At 38.7% G+C, this 5,904-nt stretch overlaps 1 long non-coding RNA gene across 1 annotated transcript; it reads left to right on the top strand.

Annotated features, from left to right (window-relative positions):
- Positions 1–4,508: 4,508 nt before the first annotated feature.
- LOC121927298 lies at positions 4,509–5,394 on the top strand. Its single transcript, XR_006103172.1, has 3 exons — positions 4,509–4,628; positions 4,727–4,854; positions 5,274–5,394. It is a non-coding gene; the product is annotated as an uncharacterized LOC121927298 (long non-coding RNA).
- Positions 5,395–5,904: the final 510 nt, after the last annotated feature.

Below are 5,904 nucleotides of genomic sequence, written 5' to 3'. Positions count from 1 at the left end.
AAATCCTAAGCAGAGGTCCTCCTGACGGATTTCACAGTTTTGGGCACAATGTGAAGTTCAATTCTCTTTACCTGGTAATGGCAAGGGTTGAACTTATTCCCTTCTGTGTGTAAGGAAGGACTGTACCATTGAGCCACGCCCTTTTCTTGCATTCCATTACTGGGGATTTTTATTCAGGAACACTGAAATCCATGCCCAAATCCCTTAGCAATTGTATGTGTGACCAACTCTGCTATTAGAGAGAGTGAAAGTGCTTTCCCAGGCAGCAGATTTTGAGTGAAAGAATAAGAGATTTCAGAGGGTTTATTTGTTTTTTAAATTCTGTTCATGTTGAGTGCCAGGGAGGGAGAAATATGTTTGTGGGCATTTCTGCCCAGGGCTGTCCTTGGGTACTATGAACCTTTATTGGGAGGGAGGGAATGCCTTGGGCAACAACATGTGTTGTGTGGTCTCTGACCACATGCTTAAAACAACAGCTCCTTGCTTTGCAAGACTGGAGAATATTTGCATCCCTGGTTTGAATCAAATCGTTTCCAGCAGAGATTTGTTTTCTTCTGGCTGAAGGGCATTCCCCAAAGACAGGTTAATTTCTAAGGGTCAGTTATAGCTGTAATAACATGGAGACATAGAATTGATTACTGTCTGCTTGAAAAGCATGCTCAATTGGTCATTTCAGTCACAAAATGATTTGTCTTTCAGAAAAAGGAGAAAAGCACAGCAGGAACAATGGCAGAGATGGCAACCTTGGATGATGAGATATATTCACTGATCACAGGGAACAATGGAAGATGATGCATAGTATGTATGGAGTTACTGCATCAGATCTGGGTAGCCTGGTCTCATTTTAGATAATCACTTGTAAAAGGACTGGGATGATTTTGAATTTTATTGTATTCCTAATTGTATTTTTTACCATTGTAACCCACCCAGATTCCTTGTCATTGGGCGGGCTATAAATAAACCTATTATTATTATTATTATTATTATTATTATTATTATTATTATTACATTTCTGTATGTGCATGTGTATACATGTCTGTGTGCAAACGGATTGAAATGAAAGCCTGTATATACCCTGTTTCAGACTATGACCCAGTCAGAGGACTGGCAAAACTCAACCAGAAATTCACAAGAGAGAACACAGATAAAAACAGCTGTTAAAGAGATCTTATATTTCTAGTGGTTACTTGTTTTCCCTTCATAATAGGATTTCTCTAGAGATACCTGCCTCAGGAATCAGACTTGTAAATTAATCCTGTGTTTACCAGTCATGAAGCAAAGTAGATTAAATGCAAGACAAGTAAGTAAAAAAAATCATGCTATGAGAAGCAGGCATCTTTCACCACTTGAGGAAGCTTCTCTTCCAAAAAACATGATAAATATATCATCTAGTTTGACTCCACTTTCAAGATGCTGACAAAGTATATTTGTTTTATTCCAAAATAAGATCAATGCATTTTAGTCCAGTTTTGCTTTCAGTCTATAAAAATAAGAAATATGTTAAATAAAATTTGCACATTAGCTGATAATAAAAAAGGCAGGATAAATAAGGAATAGAAATTGCATAAACCTAAGCATACTCGTTTGTATTAATATAGCTGGCAGAGATCTATGAAAGATGTATCTCTAAAGCATAGTAACTGGCAACTAAATAGGAGATTGATAACACCTGCATTCAAGACATTTAATCTGTTCCCCCAAGTATTCATTTTAAACGCTGTCTTTTAAAAAATGACTCCTGAAGAAGGCCCTAAAAGAAAATGTCCCCAAAAGGCATTAGATGTATCTTGCAGTAAAACTACTGTAATATACTTTTTCAGCTTCTTGAGATGTCTTGCTGTAGATTGTTAGTAGATGCTCTATTTTTTAATATATATATTATATGCAGAACTCAAGAAGAAGACACTCCGAGACTGCATCTGCACTGCACAAATAGTCCACTTTGACAATGCTTTAACTGCCATGGCTCAATGCTATGGGATTCTGGGAATCGTAATTTTGTGAGTTTTAAGCCTTCTCTGTCAGATGGCTCTGGTGCCACAATAAACTACAATTCCCAGAATTCCATAGCACTGAACTGTGGCAGTTATAAAGTGTCAAATTGGATTATTTTTGCAATGCGGATGCAGCCCCACTTGAAGGGAAATCAATGGCCTAAATTACAAATCAAAGGCTGTTCCAAGCAAAGGATAAAGGGTCAAAGGCTAGCCCAAGCCAACTCTGAGAAAGCAGGCAGGAGATGCTCAAGGAATAGTATGGAGTCAATTCTGTTGTCTTTAGCTCTGCCCGCTCTGAAAGAAGACTAGGCCCTCTTTGTGAAGAGGTGGGATTGGAGACTGCTGCTTCAGCCTGACAAATAACAGTTGTGATTATTTCTCTTAAACAGGCCATTACATCTTGGAGCTAGAAGGCTAGGAAATAAGCATTGGAAGGCAGAGTAGAGGATTACCAAGAAGGAAGCAGGAACTGGGGGCCCAAGGGAGAAGGAACAAGTGTCGTCTGAGGCAAATGTGGTTGAAGAATAAAATTAATTATAAATAAATGTATAGAAATAAATAAAACTAAATGACTGGTCAGACCCTGAAATCCTTGTGAGACAAAAACACATGCTAGCAGCAAGCATCTGACTGTATCACATAAGATTCCATGCAAAAGGCAGAAAGGAGAGGGACATAGTTTGGAAGAAGTTACTTTTTGTTATAATTCCCAAAATTCACTAGCCAGCATGGACAATCAAGTCCAAACAAGTAAAAGATTTTCCAAGTTCATCCTCAGATGAAGCAGATGCTGGCACTGCTATCACATGAAACTCTTCTTGTTGGATTCTTTACCAAGGCATGTGCATCAAAGGCTCCTTCTAATTTTGTTCTTTACTCTCAATTTTCTGGGCAAGAGGGCAAACCTTAGGTCATGACACAATATTTCAAGGAACAATGGTCTCATTTTAGACATAGTCAAGGGTTCAAGAATTTAGTTAAGTAACCTGTGAGGAAGGTTATAAGCCAACCTTGACACTTTTGCCTTTGTGTCCATTGGGTACTATGCATTCAAACCCTATGGCCATTGGTTTCTATGTTGATAGATCAAGGAATCTACACAGGATTTTAGCCACAAAGCTCTTTGTCCTTGTCCCTCTCCATCCTTGGGGCTGAGGCAAGCTTGAATAGCTCCTTTAAAATTAAGACTAATGTTCAGGGATGATTCCTTGCCCCTCTGATAAGGAATCCAGCCACTGCCATTGCACATGCCTGTGCATCTGACACGGCAGCTCTTCATCTTTAATCAGTGTAAAAATGTTATGTATACGGATACATCTTGTAATCAGAATAACCTTAGTTATCCCAATATCCGTGTGCCCATATGTATGGGGAAAGGAGAATGACATATATCAGGGCAGAGGAATGGGTGACCTTCTAGATGTTGTTGAACTGCAGCTCTCATCAGCCTTAGCTAGCACAGGCTTTGGTGAGGGATGCTGAGAGTTAAAGTGCAACAACATTTAGGGCTTATCTAAAGGTAAAGGCAAAGGCTTCCCCTTTGTTAAGGTTGTCAAGTCATGTCCGACTATGGGGGGCAGTGCACATTTCTGTTACTAAGCCGAAAAGCTAGCATTATCAAAGATGATCCCTTGGTTATGTGGCCAGCATGAGTGCACAGAACGTTGTTACCTTCCCACCCAAGTGGTACCTAGTAATCTGCTTGCACTTTTACATGCTTTTGAACCGCTAGGATGGCAGAAGGTAGGCACGAACCACTCTGATGTCATAATGAGGTGCACAACCATATTGTGATCTCAGAGTGGCTCATAGGCACAGAGGTGGCAGTGGCCAGTTTGCACAAACCGTGAACGAAGGCACATGGTTTGTTGAAAACTTGAAGCAGTGCATGGCAAAATCGGGAATTTGGGGGAAGAATATTCCGGGGGCAGCCTAGAGTATTCTGGCAAATGTAGAGAATCTCCTTGAAGGCCAAATGTCTCTCATTCCTTAGAGACATATTTCTTTACCAGGGTAATCCAAGGCTCTTACTGGCAGGGCATAACGGCCTGAAGCCAAGTGCTAATCTCAGTTGAATCAGTAGGAACTGGGTAAATCAACCCTTATGTAAATCCCACTAATTCAGCAGATTAGCAACTGAATTTGGGCCCTATTTTCATAATGTATTATTCTCATTTTAAGATTTATTAAACCAGTTTGTCTCAAGTATGCCCAAGGAGATGCAGAAAATTAAAAACTGTAAAACAATAATAAAATCAATAACAATAACACAAATACATTAATAGCTTTAATTAAAAAAAAATGAAACACAGCACTTAAAAAGAGCCCAAAGGTAGAAACTGTATAATTTGTTATTTTTAAGCAGCTAAATGTTGCACCAGCCAAATAGGTAACAGGCTTCAGAGGACAGGGACATCTTGAATTGTCCCTGGAAAGTGAGAAAATATGTAGCTGTCATATCCTGAGCTGTATTTAATAGCTACTCTCTATATATTATTTATTGGAATGAAGGTGACCTATTGTTGACATGGAAGCTGCATTTGACTTTAGACCAATGAAACCCAGTTTGATTTGGATCTGTGAATCCAGGGACAATCACATCCCCTGTTTCTGCCAAGCAAGTTTCCTCAGGTGAACAAATTCTCATTGCTCTTGAACATGGAAAAAAAAAATACAGATGGTAGAAATGTATATGTTTTCCATTATGTGAAGAAACCATTTTTTTCCAGGCTTCTTGGCTGAGGAAACGCAAAGGGAAGAGAGCGGCAAAAAAGGAGAGAACAAAATGCCATTTTAGAGTTTGAAGCATGTATTATGAGTGGCCTAGGTGAAGAGTGAAATACATGATGGCACTGAGGTAGGTACCTGAGAGGCCTTGTTTTGTTTTTAATATAGTGATATCTGAGCTTGGTGCTCCTTGAATGGCAGAGAAGGAGGCATGTTGTACTACTGTCACAGGGAGCAGCCTCTGCTAGATTTGGTACATGTCTATTGATATTTCCATATAGCACAACATCCCTTTGGCAAGCCAACTTTAATTTGCTTTTCATGCTTCTCTTAGTTCCTCAAAAAGAAAAAGACAGACAGAAAGAAAACACCCCTGTTTGCAATGCTCCTCTGAAATTTTCTGCAGCATCTCCTTGGGCGACAATGTTTCATCTATTAATCAGTCAGATTAATTGATTAAAATCTTTAGAGCAACCGGGGGAAAAAGTCTCCCCAATGAATTACCTGGTGTTTTTTGTCCTGTATTTTAATTATTTTTCATACAAACAGATGGTGACGCTCTCTTTAGAAGAGGCAGAAGTAAATAAACAAACAAATGAATAATAAATAAATTTGAAAAGCTTCAGTTGGGCAATACCGTCATCAAGTGAAGGAAAAAGCTGAAAAGTTGGGGGTGAGTTTTTAAATTTTTCAGAACTCTTCATGAGGAATGATACAGATTAGAAGGGCTTTTTTTGGTGGGGGGACTAACTGGATATGTAGAATAGTCCTTTGATGCAGGTGTCTGTGCTGTACTGCTATTGTTATTGGTATGTTTTCAGCTGATTTTACGCTGTTTTCAAATGCTGTGTTTTAATATGATAACTTCTCTGTTTTTAATTGTTTTTTATTGTTCAGTTTCAGATGTACCTTGTTTTATTCCATGCTGTGGCCTGCCTTGATTCCCATGTTAGGAGAAAGGCAGGATAGAAACAAACCCAAACAGAATAGAATAAAATATGCTTCTATAACCAGTATGATAGCTTGTACATACTTAAAAGATACACACACACACATAACATTCTTGCTTCCAGATTTGCATTTTGTAGCATGCAAGTTGTTAATCAATTAAAAATGATTTACTCAGCTTGCAGCACAGCTACACGCACAGTTTGGGAAAAGTTTATTTATATATTTTTTT

Source organism: Sceloporus undulatus, chromosome 3 (genome assembly GCF_019175285.1).
Source record: "Sceloporus undulatus isolate JIND9_A2432 ecotype Alabama chromosome 3, SceUnd_v1.1, whole genome shotgun sequence".
Lineage (NCBI taxonomy): Eukaryota > Metazoa > Chordata > Lepidosauria > Squamata > Phrynosomatidae > Sceloporus > Sceloporus undulatus.
This window is presented reverse-complemented; position numbering and strand designations above follow the sequence as displayed.